Source organism: Strigops habroptila, chromosome 4, assembly GCF_004027225.2.
Source record: "Strigops habroptila isolate Jane chromosome 4, bStrHab1.2.pri, whole genome shotgun sequence".
Taxonomy (NCBI): domain Eukaryota; kingdom Metazoa; phylum Chordata; class Aves; order Psittaciformes; family Psittacidae; genus Strigops; species Strigops habroptila.
This window is the reverse complement of record NC_046358.1, coordinates 68,951,408-68,973,999: the sequence shown is the minus strand read 5'-3', so window position 1 is coordinate 68,973,999 and position 22,592 is coordinate 68,951,408. Positions and strand designations below refer to the sequence as shown.

Genomic DNA, 22,592 nt, shown 5'->3' with positions numbered 1-22,592 from the left:
CCAGGCTGCCACATCATCTATTGCATAGGTAAGAGCATTTGATGAGCCCCAGCCATGCCCTGTGGGCAGCAATCATGCTCAGAGTCGAGCTTGTTGTTTCCCTTTATTTAGTTTCATCTTCTTCTTTTAGAATCCGAAAATTACTGTAAATGTCCATGTGCTGGAAATCTTTTCTTTGCTCCTGAACTTGATTTAAGACACAAGTCAGAGTTTTACAAGGCACTTTCAGCTAGCAAGACTTCCATGTTCAATCCATTTCTCATCTCTCTGAGTGTGTTCAGCTGAAAGTAGGAATCTTTCAGCTCAAGTGACTGTGGAATGCTCCAGATGTGCAGACACATGCATATCATCTCTGGCAGGACTTCGGATTTCAGCTCGTATCCCACACTCAGTTTCTTGCTCACACATCTGCTCAGAGCATATCCTTGATTCACTGGTGATATGTGTGCTAGAATAAGCTTCCACTTCTCCTCCTTGTTGGCAAGTTTGACACTGTCAGACAGCTCCAGCTCGCAGATTTATTCACAAAAGTTCCCATCTGCTGTTTTTGATGTCAAAGGAATGTAAATTCTTTTCTTGTATCATCATTTTTATGTCTCATCTCAGGAAAAATTAGTGGTGGGCACCTGGAACATCTTGGAAGGGTCCTTGTTTCCATACCCTGTCATTTGCCCAAAGTAGCAATTCATAGAATCACAGAATCCCAAACTGGTTTGGTTTGGAACGGACCTTAAAGCTCATCCAGTTTCAATCCCCTGCCATGGGGAGGGGCACCTTCCACTAGAGCAGGTTGCTCCAAGCCCCATCCCACCTGGCCTTTAACTTCCTTGAACAGCCTCACACACTTTAGCACCTCCACTGAGTGCACTGGGACACACAAACTCCAGTCACCAGTGGAAGTAGTTACTAGTTCTTAGTAGGGAGTGATCTTAGTCTGCAGATGAAAAAGTTGCTTCAGTTCTCCTTTGTACTTTGGAGCAAATGCTGATTAAGCCACCAAAAGTGCTGCCTGATAACCAGCAGCTATAGATTTTACAACTCAGCTTTATTAACTGGGCCAGCCATGGAGACCCTCTTTCATAGCCTTCTCGTTTCCCCAGGAAACCTGATGATGCCCAATACTTGGGAAGACCATAGAAACTTTGAAGGGTTTTTGTTTTGATGATATTAAATCAGATACCTCATTCCAGTTGGCATCACTGTATTGCTGTCAAACCTGGCTGTGAAACCACAAGGTGAATTCCCTGTGGATTTGGTATTTATCTCTATAAGGGCTGAACCCAGCCTTGACCTGAATGAGGAAGGGTCTGGTCCAGCTCCTGTGAGGGGAGCGCAGGCATCAGAAGGCGGCAGCCCTGGAGAGACAGCTTCCAGTGCCTAAAGGGGCTACTAGAAAGCTGGAGAGGGGCTTTGGACAAGGGCCTGTAGGGACAGGACAAGGGGGAATGGCTTTAACCTGATGGAGGGGAGACTGAGATGGGATCTTAGGCAGAAGTTCTTCCCTGTGAGGGTGCTGAGGTGCTGGCACAGGTTGCCCAGAGAAGCTGTGGCTGCCCCATCCCTGGCAGTGTTCAAGGCCAGGTTGGACGGGGCTTGGAGCAACCTGGTCTAGTGGAAGGTGGCCCTGCCCGTGGCAGGGGGTTGGAACTGGTTGAGCTTTAAGGTTCCTTCTAACTCAAACCAGTCTGAGATTCTCTGATCAGTGCAGAGCTGCTCATGGGGTGACTGAGAAGGTCTTCAAGCCCCTGCTGCCACCACGAGATCAGCCTGTACTTCACCACCTCTGATTTCAGTTCTTATCTCTAGGTCGAGCTGACAATGTAGAGCTGGCCCTATAAGAGGAGTTGTTCTGCGGCCATGGCCTCCATTCTAATTCAAAAGCCCCAGATAAAGGGCTAATTCTGTCTGGGGTGACGATCTTTGTTGGGAAGATGTTTCCCTGGCAATTAAATCACCTGGGAAAAGACTGTGCTCTCCTGCAAGTTGGGCCAGAGTGTGCAAGACGGGATGAAAAATATTAGAAGCTGGAATCCCTCTTTTCGTTTTCTGTCAGGCAAAGTCAGCTTTGGCAGGCGCTGAAGGCAAGAGGGAACTGGCCCAAAGCCGTGGCTCTTTTCCCTCCAGCCAGGAGGGTGGATGCATGGAGTGTTGCATTTGGTGCCTGTTATTTTCTCCCTGCTCAGCATGTGAGATACAAGTGGTGCCGTCAGGAACTCTGCACAGCCTGTGCTTGGGGTCTCTTTGCTCCTATGGGTCTGCCTGCACATTCTAGTCCTCACCTGGCTGAAGAGTCCCATTATCTGAAGAGTTAGGAGGGAGGGCTCAAGGTGAAGTAGGACTCCAGAAAGGGGAGATGAAGTATCTGGGTGTTGGGGGGTCATAAGTGAACCGTGGGGGCAAGTAGCTTGAACATAACCTGAGAGTCTGTGGCCTGGAAAGAAATGCAGAGTATCAGGACCAAAGAACTGCCTGGACTTTGTTGTATTCAAGACTTGCAGGGGATTCAGCAGCTCTCCTTCCTCTCATTCCTCCTTCCCCTGAGGCAGGAATCTCCCAAACCATGGCCAGGACCTTGCTGCTGTTGACATCAGACCTCTCCCCACCAGATGTGTGCCAGACCTCTCCAAGAGCCAAAGGTGTGCCGCGTCTGCCAGTGTGAGAACCTCAAACGCCCACAGCCCATGGAGGGATGGTCCCATAGCCCTGTGAGCCCCCTGGGGCAGACGCATAGCCCTACGTGGGAGAAGAGACCAGCCACCTCCTGGCCCAATCCTCCTTTCAGGTAGCTGTAGAGAGAGTGGCAAATGGCAGCATTTGATGCAAAAAAGTCATCACTGCTAGAAATCACTGAAGCCAAAAAGCCCGCCAACATTCCTAGCTTACTTCTACTTGTCCTGAGACCTCTGCACCTCCTGGCTCTCAGGACCCCCAGGTTTGGACCTCCAGGCCCTTGTGGCCTCCTCCTCACAGCAGCCCCAGCAGCAGTAAAGCCAGGGGGAGGCTGCTCCAGAGTCAGCACTGAGCAGCTCCCATGGTTTACTCCCCTCCACATGGGCAGGAGCATGCCCCAAGGAGTGCTATGAAATGCAAGTGCGAAGTATCCAGACCCTTTTCTCTTCCCAGACTGCGCGGGTTGGGACCTGTGCTCATGCTGTGTGTGCTGGCTCAGTCCCAGTTCCATGAGAAGCCACTTCCACCCCACTGGCCCCTCCTGGCTCTGGTGCTTTGCGACTCATCCACTGGGAAGGGAAAATGTTTTTCCTCCGTTATTGAGAGCATGGCTCAAGCACTTTGGCTTGGGAGCTCAGCTCACAGCACAGTTCCTCTGCCAGCAGCGGGCCTATCATGAGGTTTTTTCTGTTTAATCATACCAAGAAAAATGTATTTGCCTTTCCCAGCAGACATTTTCACTGCACTATCTCCTCCTTACTCGTGCAGTGTATTTTCCCTCTATTGAATTATATGGATTACTTTGCATGTTCCTGTTTTGCCAAATGTGAGGTGTGAGGATGATGCTGTTTGAAGATGGACTGATGAGGCTCTGCTTTTCCCAGCCCAAAGGGTTTGTATGATGCTCCTTGGGCAGTGCATAAGACGTTTATCTCTGACTGCTCCTGGGCAGCTCCAGCGGTAAATTATAGAAGCCTTAACCCCGAAATCACCAGGCAAAGCCTGGTTTAGGGCATTGCTAATGTAAGGCAGCCACATAAACCTCTTGGGCTGGCAGCTGCTTATACAAATTGTCACTGTTTGGGTGTTCTTGGAGCTTTTTTAACTTGAATTAAATGTTCTGCGGCCCTGCAGGGTGGCAGGTGGATGTGCATAAAATACCAGTGGGAAGAACATGGCAAATTCAGACATTTCCCTGCCAGGTTTTAAGGAGAGAGGTATATAGTGTGTTCTGGACTCAGCAGCTCACACTGCCCACGGCGCTGAGATCGCCCCATCTGCAGGAGCTGATCCTCTGCAGGGGATGGAGGGCAAAGACTGGACTGAGCCAATTGTGGGCAGGTTTGGGGCTGGCATGAAGAGTTCCTGACCCTGCTTGCATTTGCATCTCTGTAGGTCAGTCAGGGGTAGCCCAGCAGCAGCTAAGTGCGGTCATTCAGTGATGCAGCACTGAGCTGTAGGGTGGTGACAGGCACCTGTCACTGAGGCAGGCGCTGGCAAAGAGGGACACACAGCCCATGGCACACTGAGGTGCACAAGAGCTCTAGCCCCAGACCCACCAGAGCTGTGTGCCACTCACCCCCCAAGCATGGGTGCAACAGGTTGCAGGGGGTTGTGCCTGTGGGTGCTGCTGGCAGAGTGGTGCATGGGATGGTGGCTGCGGAATGCAGGCGAGAAGCATTAGCAGATCCAGCAGCATCACCCATGGAAAGCGGGCAAGTGGTGAGGAGAAACAATCACGAGGGACAGAGGGAACAGCAACAGCCGTCAAAGAGGAGTTTGTGGTGATGGAAGAGCACGACAGCTCTGTGATCCTCTGGCTTCTCTTAGCGCAGCAGGATTCATAGAGTCATAGAATGCCAGACTGGTTTGGGTTGGAAGGAACCTTAAAGCTCATCCAGTTCCAACCCCCTGCCACAAGCAAGGACACCTTCCACTAGACCAGGCTGCTCCAAGCCCCATCCCGCCTGACCTTGAGCACTGCCAGGGATGGGGCAGCCACAGCTTCTCTGGGCAACCTGTGCCAGTGCCTCACCACCCTCACAGGGAAGAACTTCTGCCTAAGAGCTCATCTCAGTCTCCCCTCTGCCACGTTAAAGCCATTCCCCCTTGTCCTGTCCCTACAGGACCTTGTCCAAAGCCCCTCTCCAGGTTTCTTGTAGCCCCTTTAGGCACTGGGAGCTGCTCTAAGGTCTCCCCTTAAGGAGCCTTCTCTTCTCCAGGCTGAACAAGCCCAGCTCTCTCAGCCTGGCTCCAGAGCAGAGCTGCTCCAGCCCTCGCAGCATCTCTGTGGCTTCCTCTGGACTCGCTCCAACAGCTCCACGTCCCTCTTGTGTCAACCAACCCCCCCAAGTCCTTCTTCTCAGGGCTGCTCCATCTAGTCTCCCCCAGCCTCTCTATGTGCTTGCGATTGCCCCGACCGAGGGGCAAGACCTTGCACTTGGTCTTGTTGAACCCCAGGAGGTTCGCACTGACCCACCTCTCCGGGCTGTGGGCTGGCACTCTGCTTCGGTGTCCCAGACCTCACACCCGCGCTCCCCAGCCAGTTCTTGTCCTGCCGCAGCCCCGGGTGCTTGTCAGCGCGGTGGTCTGCGGGATTCCAGAGGAACATCTGGCTCCGGGCAGCGGTTCCCTTTCCCAGGCAGCTGCTCCAGCAGGTGCCTCTTCAGCGGGGCCGCAAGTCCAACCGCTGCAGCTCTGGAAGGCGCCGCCGGAGGTTCGCTCCCGGCAGCGGGGGGGTGGCTGCGTGCTCTGCCCCCCGCTCTGCCCGGCCCGCCTCGCCCGCCTGCTCCCAGAGCTTCCGAGCGCGGCTTCGGGCTGGTTGCCTTAAACCGAGGAACGAACCGCAGCGGAGCAGCGGCAGCGACCGGCTGAGCCCCGGTAAGTGCTGCCGCCGGGCCGGGGCCCTCCGGGGCTGGGCGGCTCCGTCCCGTTCCCCGCCGGGATCGCCCCTCGCTTCTTCCTCCGCCGCCCGCCCCCAGCCCGCTGCCCTCCGCTGGCTGCATCCCGGCGGGCAGGAGGGAAGGGCCCGAGGGCCGACGGAGCAAGTGAGCGGTGGCGGGGATGTGCTCCCCCTTTATCCCCCTTCTCCCCCCTCTTTTCCCTCCTTCCCCGGCGGCTCCCTGCTGTCGGGAGTTGCAAAACGCTCTCCTTGGCTTTCATGTTTTCCTCTCCCTTCCCTTTTTCCCTTGCACTTGGAGTAGCTAATTGGATGGGCAAACGCAAGCCGCAGGGTGGGATTACTTCATGCTCTTGCAATGCTGTTTTTGCCGTTCGATTTCAGCCCTTCCGCGCGAAAAGCGGCCGCCCGGCGGGGCCGCCCCGAGAGCGCGGTGAGGGGCGGGCTCTGCTCCGCCGCCGACGCCTTCCCCTCTGTCCGGGGCTTCGCTCCGAAGGGAGGTTCCGTTGTCTCTGTAGCTGGTTTCAGAGCTTTGCTCGGTTGAACGGGTTCCTGCAGCCACTCCAGTGCGGTGCTGTGAGCCTTCAGCTTCCTCCTCTGCAGGTTAATCCCATCACTGGGGCTTTTTTCCTTTTCTTCCGAGATTTCCATAGAAAATGTGAGATCCAGCGTTGCAGTTTCCTTCCCAGCGTCCTGGCTGGTGGCCTGGCTCCTGCACGTGGGTCCTGACGATGTGGAGCAGCTCTGAGCTCTCTTATCCTCCCGGAGCTTATTTTCCTATTCTCTTGCTGCAAGCTGAAGTTCCTCAGGTTTGTCTGAGAATGGGGGGGATGGGGAAAGTTGTCATGTAGATGGCATTGAAATTCCACCAGTGAAACCAGCAGAAATGGCTCTCTGAGTAATATGGTGTGTTAGGATGTGCTCCTTGAAAAGCTTTTTCTTGAACATGAGCAAGAACTGTGTTCAGTTCTGGGCCCCTCCCTGCAAGAGGGACATTGAGGTGCTGGAGCAGGTCCAGAGAAGGGCAACAGAGCTGGTGAAGGGTCTGGAGCACAAGTGTGATGAGGAATGGCTGAGGGACCTGGGGGGGTTTAGTCTGGAGAAAAGAAGGCTCAGGGGGACCTTATCACTCTCTACAACTGCCTGAAAGGAGGATGGAGCCAGGAGGTGGTTGGTCTCTTCTCCCAAGGATCAAGCAATAGGACAAGAGGAAACGGCCCGAAGCTGCACCAGGGGAGGTTTAGACTGGATATTAGGAACAATTCCTTCCCCAAAGGGAGGCCAGGCATTGGAAAAGGCTGCCCAGGGCAGTGATGGAGTCACTGTCCCTGGAAGTGTTCACAAACCACATAGATGAGGCCCTCAGTGACATGGTTTAGTGGTGGCCTTGGCAGTGCTGGGGCATGGTTGGACTTGATGAGCTTAAAGGTCTGTTACAACCTGGTTGATTCCATGATTCTAAGAAGCTATGTGTCTTTTTAAAGAGAAAAGGCCGAGAGGGCAAGTGCTGGACTTTGTTTCCTGTAGGCCAAGAGCCAGCAGGATGCTTAAATGTGGGGATGATCAACCTCATCCATCAACCTGAGGCCAGGTTGGACGGGGCTTGGAGCAGCCTGATCTAGTGGAAGGTGTCCCTGCCTGCGGCAAGGGGTTGGAACTGGATGAGCTTTAAGGTCCCTTCCAACCCAAACCAGTCTGATTCTATGAATCTTGGTCTGGTCCTTGGGTTGGCTGGATGCACGTTTGCACACTGCAAGGTGTGCGAGTGAAGGACCAATTTGCATCTGTCTCATGCTCAGCTTTTCTAAATGTTACTCTTGAAAAGGGGCTTTTGGAAGGGAAAGAGATGCTCCCAAGCACAGTGTGGTGCTCGGGAGCATCTCGCTGATCCTCCCTATCTTTCCCCTACAGGTACTTTTTCTTGCTCTCATCTGACAATTACAGCAGTAAAGTAGGAAGGGAGCTATTTGTCTTCCTTCTTTATTGTAAATATTTCACCTGTCAAACAGTAACTCTAGAAGTAATTAAAGCCAAGGAAAGCTGCTTTGTTCCTCTCAAACCGGGCTTCCCCTGATGGTATCATCCTCCAGGTGTGGCTGCTCTGCTTTACTTGCCTCTATTAATTTTCCTGCGGTACCAAGAACCCCCATGTGGGCCCTGGAAGTCATCCTGCATTTTGAGGAGTTCAGAACTTGCTGAGTCGCTGCTTTTCTTCCCTAAAAGGTAGTGCCCTGAGGTGGGAAATTTCCTATCCCAGCCTGTCCCTGGGGATCTGAAACTTGCCTTTTGCAGCTTTCACCCCACCAAAGGTGGTCTTGGGTAATATATATGTAAAAATATATATATATTAAGTTACTTGTCTCATCTAAATTATGGAGAACTTGGTATTTCTCATAATAGTTGCATGAATTACCTTATGTCCTTCCTTCTCCCCTTCTGCTAAGCAAAAATCCACATCTATTTTGATGCCAACAACAACTGTTCAAATACTTCCCAGACCCAGGGCACCTCTGCTCCCTTTGTGTTTGTACTCTGGAGTGGTGTCGGTCTTGGATGGTCTTCTCCAGTGCAGGGAGAGGGGGCTGGAGGTGGAGGGAAGGCAAATGCTCCTGGTGAGGTTGCTCCATGCTGCAGAAGGGCCAGATCCTCTCCAAGGAAAGAGGTGAAATCCTGGTGTCTCTTCCTGGAGAAGAGCTTCTTTGGGACAGAGACATGTCCTGCCCTGTGCAGTGCAAGGAGCCATCATAACTTTCTCAAAGTGACATCTGGGATGTTAGTGGAGAGCAAGTTCAGCTTTTGATGCTCATCTAGGTGGGAACTTGGTGACAGTGGATTGTGTCTGTTCCTGTTCCTACAGGCTAATTAAAGCAGTGCTCGGAAAGGGGTGATTGTTATCCTTGGGGTGGCATCATCATGGCAATGGGTCATTTAATTACCAGCCCTTTACCTCCAGTGAGTTATAACTTGAGAGCAAACAATCTTCTTGTTAGCTTTAAGGATTTAATTTGTTTAAGAAGGTGAATGATCATTTGCAGAGCTCAGCCACAGTAATTCTCCTTTACGCATCATTAATGTTGGGAATTGCAGGGAGCAGTGTAGGGCTGGGGCAGAGGACCCATGGCTGGGGAAACCCCAGGCAGTGCTTGGAACTAGATCTGCAGTTGGCTGCAGTTGGCTGTGGTGAGCAGCTGAGTCAAAGCATAACCAAAAGCCCCATCCATCTGTCCCCATCTGTCCATCTATCCCCACCTGTCCATCTATCTCCATCTGTCCATCCTGGCTCCAGGCAGTGGGAGCTGCTGAGGGCACAGGGACACCCTTTGGGACATGACTGGTGGCTCTCCAGGTGTTGCAGCCATCACTCATGGGGCTTGTGTCTCTCCCAGAAAGAGAAATGTGTGCTGACTGCTTCCCCAGCCCAGGGCTGAGCTTCATGTCTGCAGCAGTGAGGGCTGGGGCTGTGCTCAGGTTGGGGTGGAATTCCTCCTCCTCCTCCTCACAGCCTCCATCCTCTCCAGGCTGTTCTTGCCCTTCCCTTCTGACTTGCTTCAAGTCTTTCCCTGCTTTAACTCCAAGATGTTAGATGACATCTCTCTGGTCAGTGGTGGCACATGAGTGGTGCTGTGTCTTGCTGAGGCTGGGTGAAATGCCACAGCCTGTTTGCTGGGGGCTGCAGGCCCTAAGGCAGGCAGGGACACGTGCCAGCCCCTGCAGCTCCTAGCCCTGGGCAGCCGCTGCCCCTGCTGCTGCTTTCCTGCATCCCCCTGCCCATCTGCTCCGTAAATGGTGTTGGATTCTCCCAGTATTTTATGTGGTTGTCTCAAACCCACAGAGTTATTTGTGTCTCATTGGCTCATTCTGACCCAAATCATGTCTTCCCACTGAGAACCAGGGCACTGCTTGGCTTTTGGGATGCCAAAAGGTATGAAGAAAGGCCGTGTAACTGGAGGATGGGCACAGAGCTCATCACGGGCTCGAGGACAGTGGGGCCATTTCAGTGGCACTGATTTGTCCTGAGTTATGGGGTGCGCTGGGTGTGTTGCTTGGGTGGAAGCAGTTTCTGTGGTCTCTGCTCCTCTTTGGCTGCTGGCAAGTGTGGCAGAGGGACCTCTGTGGCTGGGGGCATGTGGCTGCCTTGCTGCTCCTCTCCCTCCCTGCAGGAAGGGCTGGCACTGTCCTGGGTGCTCTGGTGCCCTTCAAGCCATGCTTGGTCAGCTGCATGTTGTCTCTGAGGGCAGGGGATGGGATGCAGCCAGCTGGGATCACCCCATGGGTGACCTCACTCCAGGATAGTGCCCATAGGGCATCTGGTGTGGGAGTGAGGGTCTGCTCTGCCCCGATATGGGTTATACCACCGATGGTGTCGTGCTTGGATGCCCCTCGGAGCGATAATGTTTGGTGGTACCTCAGGCTGCTGTGGTGATGCTGAGTCACCCACCGGTGCTCCAGCACACCTTCCTCCAGGTGGAGAACCCAGGTTCTCCAGAGCTTTGGTAGGAAGTTACTTCTTGTGATACATTGATGGCTGAGAAACGGAGAGCTCTAGCTCTGAAGCAGAATGGTTGATGTGGTCTTCTTTTAGATGTCTGGCAGAGCTCATTTAGTGTGAAACAAGGCTTGGCGCCAGGCTGGAGATCCTGGGTCCTGTGTCCGCATGAGAAGGGGAACCAGGAGAATTTAGCAGCGTTTTTTTCTTTGGGTGCTGTGAAGCTCATGGAGAGACACCAAGGCACAAGGGCTCCCAGGCTTACAGTAGGATTTTGGTGACTGAAATCACCTTGAGAGGAAAAATGCAATGTTAAAATGATGGAGGCTGAGTAGTGCTTGGTCCTGAGCCCCATGGTCCCTAGGGCTCCTCTGATGCTGTTCCCATTGGTGGTGGCAATGGCCATGGGAGTCTGATCCTGCTGTGCTGGCAGATGCAGCATTGCTCTGGGTGCATCAATGTAACTGTCACTGAGCTATCATCTCTTCCCTTGTTGTTCCTTTAGCTGCCTGGGCATGTAGTGTCTGTGCTGTCCCTGTTCTTGGTGCTTTGGGCTTAGTATTTGTAAGCCCTCTCCCAAACAAGAGGCAGCAACCTGCTTGTCTCCCTGAGGAATTGTCCCTGTCTGGTGAGTTACAGAGCACCTGGAGGGACACCCTGTGTGTGTGCACTAGTGCTGGTACCCAGCCTGGTTCCGGGCATGTGTGATGTGATGTCTGCAGTATAGACCCCAGCTCTTGCTCTGTTTACAGGAGGTAACTGGGGACAACATCACCTCAAGGAGTTCAGTGCTGGTGTTGTGCAGCGTTAAGCTGTGGCAGAGGGTGACTCTGCCTCTCGGAGCATCCAAAGTGACACCAGGATTGCTGTCCACACGTGTGAGCCTGCAAAAGGTAAGAGCCCAGCAGGGCAGCTGCCTGGCTTGTGTTCAATGTCTTGTAGAGTGCTAAGAATGTACACATAGAGACAGGAGGCCCCACAAGTCACTCAGATGTTAGTTCTGCTTCTTTCACTTGCAAGTTCCCCTCTGCCTCTATTGGTGTGTCATTAAAATGGGAAGAGTATAGTTGCCCTCTGAGCTTCTTAGATCGGACCTCTTCTTCTGCCGTTCTGCTGTAAAAATATCCCTTTCTAACAGTAGACTACAGAGTGGAAACTGGGCTAATATCTTAAATGCATTTTGGGGTCATAAGCTGAGTGTATCAGTACTGCTTATAAGCTATGTGTTGGGCTTGGTTGGGGCTGTAAGGCACATGCACACAAACCTCACCATAACTTCACAACAGATGCAGACATGCACCATGCCCTGCTCGGTGCAACCCTGCAGTGCCATGCGTGTGTGCAGGTGACTGAGCTCCAGACATGCCAGTAGCCGGTGGGGACCATAGCATCATCTTTTGTGCAGGTTTTTCCTCATCTGGGAGATGGGGAGAAGTGGCTTTCCCTCCCAGAGCAGAGCTGTAAGACCTTATTAGTTAGTGATTAGCTGGTGCTGGGAGGCTCCAGCTGCAGGGCAAAGGGAAAGGGGAGTGTGGGGACTGTGTGTCTCTTAGGTGGCAGCAGAATCTTGAGGTCTTTTTGTCTCTGTGTTGCAAGCGCAGAGGAAAACCTTGGCTTGTCCTTGAAGCTGGAGCTGTTGTGACTGTGCCATAGGTGGTACCACTACATGCCCCCATAAGCAGGGGGCTTGGTGGGGCCAGGTGGGTTACATCAAGCACTGGCTGCAGGTGATGCTGGGTGAAGAGTGTTTAAATCCTTCCTGTGTCACAGCCCGCTTTCTTATCTGCTTGCTGCTGCCTACTGGCATCCTAGCCCTGCTCCCTCCTGAGCATTTGGAGCCATGTCCCAGCCTTTAGGGTGTCAGGCAGGGGGTGTTCCTTCTGCTTTGCCCCGGGAACCTGACAGACCCTACCTTCTCCTTCTCAGGCGTGAGGAGAGATGCTCTTGCTGAGGCAGCTTGTTCCCAGGCTCTGAAGCTGGTGTGTGCCAAGGGACTGGGGTGAACCTCTGTGTGGAACTCTGGTGGTGTCTGAGGTGAGATTACCACGTCAAGTACATTAATCCTCCAAAGGGAAAAGGGGAAAATGAAATCTGGGAGGTGGCTCTTCATGGAAGTAATTAGGAAGGCTCCTTGCCAATGTGCTGGTCCCTCATGCAGGAGGTTGGGACTGACTCCAAGGCAGCTGGTAGCTCTTGGTTGGTGGCTGATGTCTATTAAGAGGGAAGATGTGAGAGAGGTTTTGAGAGCTGCTGGTTGGCTCAACAGGGTGTTTCTTGGGGCTAATAATGTCACAGGACAGCAAAATCTCTAACTTCTGTGAGGCTTTACAGTGAGTCTGGGTGTCCAGAGTTGTTCTCCCCATTCCAAAGGAAGGGGCAAGATGTGGGTTTGTGATTGAGGAGGAGGAAACCTGCTGTGCAGGTCTGGCAGGGATCTGCCTTGGCTGGGAGGTACCTGCTTGTTATGGTGCCTGCTTTGAAGCAGCACAGGGAAGAGACTGCTCCATGCACCAGCACCTCCAATTATTGCTCCTGGCTGGGCTGCGTGGTGTTTCTTCATGCTCATAGCCTCAATATGAATTGCTTCCCAGGGAACAGTGCTCTGGATATGCAGACGTTGGCTTGGGTTTTCTCCTATGCAAAATGGGTTTCTAGCTCCTTTATAAACTAGCTTGAGGTGTAATGAAAGACGTCACTGTGGGAGAGCAAAATACTGTTAGTGAGTTACCTCATTAACAAGGTCGGGTCATTCTCTTGTAACAAAATCAGTTTGTTTTGCTCTAATCAGTCTTAGTAGCCTGAGTGCTCAGTAATTACTCATGTGCTCATGAAAGAGATGGGACAGCAGGAGCATAGCTGCTGGCGGGCTTCTGCAGCGAGTTGTGCAGATGATTTTGGGAAGGCATCTTTCCAGATGTGCGGTACCCATGGAGCGGTGCTGGCAGAATCCAGCTTCAGCCAGGATTGGTTATGGTCCTCCTTAGAACCGTCTGTAGGGGCGTTCAGAGGAGCATTAGCAGCACTCTTGGACTTTGCTGCTGGTTTCGTTTTTATGGTGCCATTTGACGTGCAGCATGCTGGGTGTCTCCCCAAACTGTTCCTTTCTCTAGTCTATGTAAGTTGTCAAGACCCCAGGGGCTGTCAAAGACATCTGCTCTCTAAACCAGAAAATATCCTCCTAGGCATTTGCACCCCCAGTGTGTTTTCTTTAGGGTTTTTTTTCTTAGGATTTTTCCTCATGTCAGTGGTGTGTTCATGAGGAAACAACACTGTGGCAGCCAGGATGGGTGGGCAGGGCTAGATGATGCAGCTCAAGAGGACAGGGTACTGAAAGCCACTGCTATGGGGGTCACTTGGCTTGGGAGAGACGACTGTCAGCAGGCCATGCTTTTCCTTAGAGGTGTGATGGTTGTGCATGGGCCTTCTGCATATCCAGAAAAGCTGGGATGAGGGGCAGCAGCAGGCACCTTCTGTACCTTCTCAGGGGAACACAGGGTGGGCTGTGAGACACGGACCTACCGTGCTCTTGGTCTGTCTCAGTAGACCCATACTTGAGTCAGACTGTAGCTTCTGGTCAGAAGCCAGGCTGAGCTTGACCATCCCACATGTGCTGGAGGTGAATGGTGTTTCCACCTCTGCCTGGCAGCTCCTGGGAGCATGGCGGGGGGGTAGCAGAGCCAACACTGTGGGCTCCATTCCATTGTGCCCTCTCTTCTCCTTGATGGGTCTTTGCAGGAACCTGGGTCAGGCTTTTTGAGTGTTCACAGCTCAGCAGCTCCTACTGAAGTTGTCCTTTTCTGCGAGACACTTCCTGCAACATCATGAGCTCCTGCTGGAGCCCCAGCTTTCTCTCCCCTTGATCCACTTGCTGACCTCAGCTAAAATATTGTTGATTCTTGCTATACTTTCAATTTTCTTCCTAGTGTTTCCTTCTGGCTCAGTTCAGGTGTCTTTTTTTTTCCCCCCTGAAGTTGGGGGAACTGGTGTTGGGTAGAGTCGCCCTCTTGGAGGAGGGTGAAGTGCATTGGAACTGAGGTGGTTTTTGGATTGAGATCTCTGCACCTTAGGGTTTGCCTGTCAGCTGGCCATGAACAGTGAAATATCACTTGTGCAAGGTACACAGGGAGCTTTCTGGGTCCACTGCTCCATCAGGGCTCCCTACCACCTGTGTGTGCTGTTGTAGGTGGTGATTTAATGAACTCTTCCCTAAAGAACCAGCAGGAGGAAATACTTGTATACCAGTTTGTGTAGCTGATATCGTCTCTATAGGTTGCAAATGCAGGTTTGGAGATTTGACTGCTGCAGGGATCTGCTCCTCTACTGCTGCTTCTGTTGTGAAAGCTCCTGAGAAGCAGACAGAGGCTGTGATTGCTGAGATGCCCTTCTCCTTTTATACCTTCACTCTGATTCTCCTCCTGTGGTGAAACAGTTCAAGAAGCTGCACAGACAAGAGGCTGCATACTGGGGTTGTACAGTGGTGGTTTGGTGGTTGAGGCCCTGGGCTCAGCAGCACTGGTGTGGGTGCAGAGAAGGTGCAGCTGCAGGACTTCATGTTTATCCTTGATGAGCTTTGTGGGATTCTTGTTGGCCCATTTCTCCAGCCTGTCGATACTTCTGAGTGGCAGCACAACCCTTTGGGACAGACTTAGTGACTCAATGTGCCTCCTGGCTTGCCTGCACTTGCTCCCATCCTTTGTATTCTTCCTTTTAGTGTCAGAGTTCAGTCAGGAGCAACTTGCTCATCCATGCAGCCTCCCCTGCCGCTACTGCTTGCTTTCCAGGAAGTGGCCATGGATCATTCTTAAGCTTGGAGGACATGATCCATGGCAATCATCTGTGTATCCTGGACTTCTGTTCTCCCCAGCACTGTGTCCCATGGGATTCCTCCAAGCAGGTCCCTGCGCAGGCCAGTGTTGGCTCTCCTGCAGTCCAGTGCTGTGGTCTGCAGGCTTGTTGTCCTGTTCACCTTCTTTGAGATGCTGAACTCCACCATGTCATGGCCACTGCAGCCAAGGCTGCTCATGACCTTCACATCGAGGACCGGTTCTTCCTTGTTTGTAAGTTCTAGGCCCAGCAGGGTCTCCTCTCCTTGCTCTCCTGTGTCAGGAAGCTGCCATCAGGGCTCTCCAGAACCCTCTGGCTTGCTTGAGCCCTGCTGTGGTGTTCCTCCAGCAGGTACTGAGGTTGCTCAAGTCCCCTGCGAGGACCAGGATCTGCAAACACGAAGCTTCTTCCAGCTGTCTGGAGGTCTCAACTACTTTGTCCTGATCAGGTGGTCTATTGCAGGCACACCACCACAATGTCACCTGTGTTGATCTGTTCCCAACCCTGAGCCTTAAGCTCTTGACTATCCCAAGGCACAGCTCCATGCACTCCAAGCAGCTCCTCCTTGCTGTCCCACGTCCATACATCGTAGCACTGTCATCTCAGCTGTCCCACTGCGTCCTGTGGTCCTGATGAGGCCATAGGCTCAGACATGCCCTGGATCTGCCTCTGGGCAGTGGAGGGAAGCCCTGTCTCCCCATCACCCTGCACCATGGGCCTCTCCTTTAATCAGTTTTGAATTTCCCACCTTTTAATTCCATTGAGTGCCCTTAATGCCCATGTGATGGAACAAGACCTCTGTCCACAGTGGCTCTGCTGGAGATGTAGATTTTGGCAATGCTAAAAATACATCTCGCTCGCTGGGGCTTGTGTGGGATAACCATGGCAACGGGGCTCTGGGAGCAGGGCTGAAGGCAATTGCACCGATTAAGGGGGAAATAGAGCTGTTAGAGCTCAGCAAACCTAAAAACAATAATAACTCCCAGCACGCAGTGTGTGATGCTGCTCTCTGTGGGCCATCTTGTCTTGGGCTGGTTGAAACTGTCCCTTTTCTGCTCTGAAGGAGCATCCCAAGTGCAGGTTGATACCCAATGTGTCCATGCAAGGCATCCCCTCAGCCTTGCCCATCTATCCCTGTCCACCAAGCTCCCAAGCCAAAGTCTCTCAAAATCAATGGGGATGTTTCATTGACAGGTTAGCTCTGGACTGGGAAGCAGGAGCTCCCAGAGGAGCTCTCTTTCCAAAATCTTCCAGGGTTTTTGCAGAGGTTGTGGGTGTTCTCCCTCCTGGCTGGCTGTGCTTTGGCACCCTGGTGTGCTGATGCCATCCCGTGTGTGTTTGGGACTTGGGTGCAACTGTGTCTCTGCCTGATGCTGTGGGAAGTTTCTGATCCTGGAGCAGAGTGGTGGTGATGATGATGCCTGTGCCTGGGCTGGTGATAGTTCCTGCCTTGCCTCTTCTCACCAGTGCTGCCCAGCTCTGGTCTTGATTGCACTGACCCTGAAGAGCCCCTGGAAGCTTCTTGCTGTATGCATAAGCACTGGAGAGGAGGACCCAGGGAGGGGTACTGGTTGCTTACTGGTTTTACTTGTCCTGCAGCACACAGGCATCACTGTGGAGCCAGTATCAGTGGAGGAGAGGTTGAGGTTAAACCACAGTGGATGCAAACCAGAGGTCTGGAGAGGAAGGAAGTGGGGGCTGTGCAGCTGTGCTGGGAGGATGCCGCACTCGCTGGAAGCAGTGGTGGGATCTCCTGAGGCAATTTAGGTGAAGAAAGCCACGGTGAAGTCACCAGTTTACTTGGCTTAGTGGCGGCAGGAGGTGGTGTTAGTGGTGCTGGCAGGGATGGGATGAGGAGCTCAGGTTAAGGGCAGTAAGAAGGCAAATGGGCACATCTGTTGTGTGTCCCTGGCTGGCAGCCCATGGATTGGTGGCTGGGCTGTCTTGTTTAACACAGCCATCACCAGAGAGGGATCTTAGGGTCTCCAAGAGCTGGTGTGAGCGGAACCTGGGCTGTGCCCTGGGAGTACAGGCTGAGCTGTGGGTTGTGCATGATTTCAGGCTGGTGTGGGTGCCCCATGGCTCCTGGGGCCTCTGGCTTTGCTGGACTGGGCTACTCCAGGGGTGGCATTGGTCCAGGATGATGGAAGTGCCTTCCCTTTGCAGAGAAGCTCCAAGCAGGATGGGAACTGGGAGTCCTTAAACTGGTTTAGGCAGATTTCAAGAGTTTTAGAGTGGATGTCTTGAACTCGCTTTGAATTATGGTTTGCATCAATTTGTGTTAATGGAGCTGGAGGCCAACCTGTAGCGTGGGGGTTTTTGCATATGTTAAACCAAAGCCTGCATGAAACTTCTTTGGGACCCGCGCCAGGCTGTGGCAGAGGCAGAGCTGGGCCATGGGGATAGGCTCAAGCATGCCTGGAGGCAGAGCCGCTGGCACATGAAGGTGCTGGGAGCTTCCTCAGGCTCTGACTTGGGCCCTTGGCTCCTCGTGGGTCTGGTTTGCTGGGTGAGGACTCACAGCGGAACTCATGTGGCTGGGGTTTACCTAGTTCCAGGCAGCCGTGTGCTCTGGCAGCGCAGAGCTGCAGGAAGAGTGATGGGTCTGGAGGTCTGTGTGTGCTGATAGCGCAGGAGCCATGACCAGACTGGCCACCCTCAGAGCTCTGGCGGATGCAGGTTTGGCTCTGAGCCTCAGCAGGTGGGAGGGAGGGATTGAGGAGGGCAGCGAGCTTCAGCCTGTGCTGCAGGCCGCTTGGGAAGGGCTGTCCCAAGGCTGGTCCCTTCCATGTCGCCTCCTCTGTAGCTGTCACATCTTGCACATGCAGCGCAACTCCAATAAGGTTCAGCACTGGTTTTCTTGTGTTACTTTGCAGGCAAACTGGGGCACAACATACATGTGGTTCAGCAGCTCTTTGTGACCCTTTCTCTGGTGGCTCTGGTGTCCATGTGCCTCTCCATTCCCCTGAGCAGGAATGCTGTGGAAGTGGCTTTGTGCTCTTTCTATTGCCACAGTCACCTATGAAATGCTTCTGCTCCTCCAGCTGAGGCTGCATGAGGAGCCGCAGAAAAATGATGTGTGTGTGTAAGGAAAGAGGAAGAGGCAGCATAAAGAGCTTCTGTTCCCTCCCTGTGAGGGATAATGTCGAGAGGGTTTCTCATAAAGTGTGCTTGCCCTATTCCTGCAAGACTAAAATGAGTTGTAATTAAGTGGAGGTTAACTTCCCCTGTGCACACTGCCAAGGAATGGAATGTGGGATTGACTTATCTTGCAGCACTTGAGGTTCTTGAAAATGACTTGGGAAGAAGCATAGTGCTGTATGTGGTTTGAATGTTTAATTTATGTTAATAGCCCACGTTTGAATTAATTAATTTTAAATGATGGACCTTTGATCTTTCCTTTTTTAACGACTCCTTCTGCAGCTCAAATTTATGCTTCCAGTTCCTCTCCCTTTGTGGTGAAGTGGACAGAAGTCCTACAAATGCTAAAACCCTGCTGAACACACCCTGAGCACAGTTCTGGTATAGCTCTTCCCTACTACATGGTGTGGGTCTGTACTGTCGGGCCGTCTCTGCTGCTGCTGGGCTCCCTCCAAGGGGGAAGACATTATGTATACTCTGGTCTGGTGAGGCCCCACTTCGAGCACTGTGTGCAGTTGTGGTGTTCTCAACATACGAAGGACATGAAGCTTCTTATGGAAGAGTTGGAGCGAGTCCAGAGTAGGCCATGAGGATGACCAGGGGCTGGACCACCTCCCATACAAAAACAGGCTGAGAAAGCTGGGCTTGTTAGCCTGAAGAAGAGAAGGTTCCAGGGAGACCTTAGAGCAGCTTCTAGTGCCTACAGGGGCTACAAGAAAGCTGGAGAGGGGCTTTGGACAAAGGCCTGTAGGGACAGGCCAAGAGGGAATGGCTTTAGGAGACTGAGATGAGATCTTAGGCAGAAGTTCTTCCCTGGTGAGGCGCTGGCACAGGTTGCCCAGAGAAGCTGTGGCTGCCCCATCCCTGGCAGTGTTCAAGGCCAGGTTGGACACAGGGGCTTGGAGCAACCTGCTCTAGTGGAAGGTGTCCCTGCCCACGGCAGGGGGTTGGAACTGGACGATCTTAAGGCCCCTTCCAGCCCAAACAATTCTATGTTGTATCACCTTGGCATGAGTTCGGGGGGTAAAACCCATCTTGTGGCTTTCTGCTTGCTTTTGGAGGTGGTAATTTGGGTTTGCAGTCGTATGTTGAGCATAGCTTCATCTTTCCTGCACAGCTATCTTCTGCTGTGTAGCTTTCCTGTTTTCTGCACATACCCAGCTGTTGGGTTGCTCAGGGTGGTGGGTTCCTGTCTGGGAAGAACAAGATTATTGGGGGGGAGGGGGGTGGGGAAGAGCATGTCTTAAGAGTGAGCTTGTTATTATCTCAAACCAAGTGACTGGGATTTGGAGGATGAAGCAGAAGCTTGAGGAGCAGTTCCCGGCGGTGGTCTTGGTCTTTTTGTGGTCAGAAGGTGTCTCTGAGTGGGCAGTCATGGCTGCTGCCTGGGTGGCAGGGGAGATCTTGCAGGAGGGGGAAGAGATGCTGCAAGGGTCTGCTGTGGCAGAGTCCCCTTCGGCAGAGTTCCTGATGTGCATTGAGCATATTCTGCCCTCCTGGTGCTGGTGTGGTGCTGCTGGGAAGTTTTGGAGGCTCCAGGGTGAGAACAGAGAGGCCTAACAGAGAAACTAATGGTGATGCTTTGGAGCGATGGCCATCACCTGCTCAGGTGGAATGTATGGTTCCTGGCCATGGCTCAGCCTGTTTTGGGGAGGGAAAAGTGGCAGGGGCTGGACTAGGGATGCTGCTGTGTTCTCCAAAGCCAGAGGGGTTCTCCTTCAACTTGCAGTGTGCGGGAAGGTGCTTGACCTGTGGTTGCAGACTTGTTTCTGCATTACTTGCTCTTTTAACGCATGATTGAAAACAGGCTGGAGGGGACAGGGAGCCAGAGCTTGGTAATTGAGCTACTGGGATGAGCCAGGATCATTTCTTGGAGAAACAGAGCAGAAAAAAGAGCATGTAGAAAGGGTAGGTTTCGTTGGTGATGGATTGCCTGCCTGTGGAGAAGCAGACCCAGCTCTAGGGTGCTGCCACACAAACTTAACATGAGGGTCACAACCTGTTGTGTCACTGTTCAGTGTGAAGAGCTCAGGAACACCCTGTGGTTTGGCATCTGGGGAGGCTTTGGAGGAGGGTCTGGAGATGCTTGCTGCAAACCTCACCTCTCAAAAGTGCTGGTACTCGCCTCTGGCTACTGCTTTGCCTGTGCTGGGTCAGTGCTCTGGGGTGGCTTCTGCTGGCTGTGGGATGGTGGTCACTGATGTGGATAAACTGCTGGTGCATGTGTTCTGAACACCCACAGAATCACGGAGTGGTTTGGGTTGGAAGGGACCTTAAAGCTCATCCAGTTCCAACACTCTGCCATGGGCAGGGACACCTTCCACTAGAGCAGGTTGCTCCAAGCCCCTGTGTCCAACCTGGCCTTGAACACTGCCAGGGATGGGGCAGCCACAGCTTCTCTGGGCAACCTGTGCCAGTGCCTCAGCACCCTCACAGGGAAGAACTTCTGCCTAAGAGCTCATCTCAGTCTCCCCTCTGGCAGGTTAAAGCCATTCCCCCTTCTCCTGTCCCTCCAGGACCTTGTCCAAAGCCCCTTCCAGCTTTCTTGTAGCCCCTTCAGGCACTGGAAGCTGCTCTAAGGTCTCCCCTTAAGGAGCCTTCTCTTCTCCAGGCTGAAGAAGCCCAGCTCTCTCAGCCTGGCTCCAGAGCAGAGCTGCTCCAGCCCTCGCAGCATCTCCATGGCCTCGTTTGGACTCGTTCCAACAGCTCCACATCCCTCTTGTGTTGTTGCCCCAGAGCTGGACACAGGACTGGATGCAGAGGACAGCTGGGGCTGGCAAGGAGGCAGTGACCTAGAGGGGCACCGGAACCTGCTGTGGCACTGGCAGTCTGGCTCCCATGTGCCTGCTGATGCTTCAGTGTTGCAGTGTGGAGCACTGCCTCACTGGTGTTTCAGGTGAAGTCTTACAAAATCTTTATATCTTAAGTGTATGCAACCTGTTCACATATCTTTAGGCACTGGGCAAACATGGAGGCATATTGGATAAAATACTACAAATATTTGCAGTTCCCTGAGCAAAGAGCTCTGAAACTTGTGATTTTGTGTTACGTGTGGTCTTTTATTACTCTGCTTTTCAGTTTCACATCTCCAAGTGCTTTGCAGCCCCTCTCCAGCTTTCTTGTAGCCCCTTTAGGCCCTGGAAGCTGCTCTAAGGCCTCCCCAGAGCCTTCTCTTCTCCAGGCTGAACAAGATCAGCTCTCTCAGCCTGTCTCCAGAGCAGAGCTGCTCCAGCCTCTCTCTCACTCCTCACCTTCACACATTTCCCCACATCTCCCTCCTCCTCACTGGAGGGTGCTGATCATTGCACTGAAATCAGTACAAGACTTCCAGTTCTGCAGTTGTTCTCATCCAGGTTTAAAAGCCACATGTGCTTTTTGGGACCCTGTCAAACTGCTGGGTTTCTCTCACTCTCAACAATCATCTTCAAAAAAATGTCAAGTCTTTTTTATTTCTTTTTCTTTTTTCCTTTTCCTCTGGATCTCTTCCAAGCTCAGGGCTTTGGGGCTTTGCAAATGCCGAGAAGCAAAGCCATTGCTTACACTGGCATCAGGGAGTGTTTAAGCAAAGCCTTTGGTGAAGCTGCTGCTCAGGGATACTCCAGCCTGGTCTGTGGCAGAGCTGTGGGTGTGTTTGCTGCATGGATCTCATGTTGGCATAGGTAACTCTTTGCCCGAGTTACAGTTGTGTTGTCGGCTGCAGGAGCGTGAGCTGGGAGCTTTGCACTGAAGGATGCTGTGCTCTTTGTACAGAAGGATTGAGAACCTCTGAGCTGGATCCGTTCAGCAGCAGCACACATGAGAGGTACACATGTGCCTTGCTTCCTCAAGCTCCAGCTGGCTCTCCTGTGGAGCCTGGTATGTGCCAACAGGTCCAGGCTGTGGTGAGATGCTCAGTGGTGGTGCAGTGCTCTTGGGACAGCAGCACCTTTGGTCCCACGTGCTTGGTGCCCCAGTGGGGTTTCACTCTAGTGTTTCCTCCTGATGGTGCTCAGGCACTGGAAGAAGGGTCTTATAGGTACTGGGAAGGGAGCTATGTGGTCTTTAGTCTAAAGTCTAAACCTTTAGACTGTTAAGGATGGAACAGTCAGTGGTGGGGCCACTGGTTTGAAGGCTTCATCAGCAGCCTGAAAAGAGGGATGAAGTGACCTGATCCAGGCTCCCAAAACCATGAAGGTGGTGAGCTGGATGAAGCTGCTGCTCACCTCATCTCATAGCAGAACTAGGAGGTGGCAGTGAAACCAGTGGGTTTGAAAGAAGATGAAGGCAGGCACCACTTCACTGTTCAGGTACCAAGTGTCTGGAGGTTGGTGCTGCAGTAGGTGGTGGAGGCAGATGGCTTATTTGAAAGGCACTGGGCAGATTATTGGCCAGCAGGTCTATAGATGGATCCAGAAAGGCCTCGTTTGGGATGTACCCACTGACATTCCTCATCCCGTAGTTGTGGGTGCTGGGAATGTCTAAGGGAATGGACAATGGGATGCCCAGGCCCCTGTGGTCTCCCTTAACAGTCTTTTTGGAGAAGGCTGGGGCAAAACAGCAGGAAAGCCAGGTGTTTGTGGTCTGTGTTGGTGC

At 52.7% G+C, this 22,592-nt stretch overlaps 1 protein-coding gene across 3 annotated transcripts in view; it reads left to right on the top strand.

Annotated features, from left to right (window-relative positions):
• Positions 1–5,399: 5,399 nt before the first annotated feature.
• LOC115607335 (ankyrin repeat and fibronectin type-III domain-containing protein 1-like) overlaps positions 5,400–22,592 on the top strand; it is a 235,916-nt gene continuing 218,723 nt past the window's right edge. The window contains exons 1-2 of one of the 3 annotated variants that reach the window (XM_030484527.1): positions 5,400–5,550; positions 6,213–6,378. The gene's annotated coding sequence lies outside the window, so the exon portion shown is untranslated. Of the gene's footprint in view, positions 5,551–6,182; positions 6,379–22,592 lie in introns of those variants that run through there. The other 2 variants (XM_030484529.1, XM_030484528.1) reach the window with 2 other exon arrangements.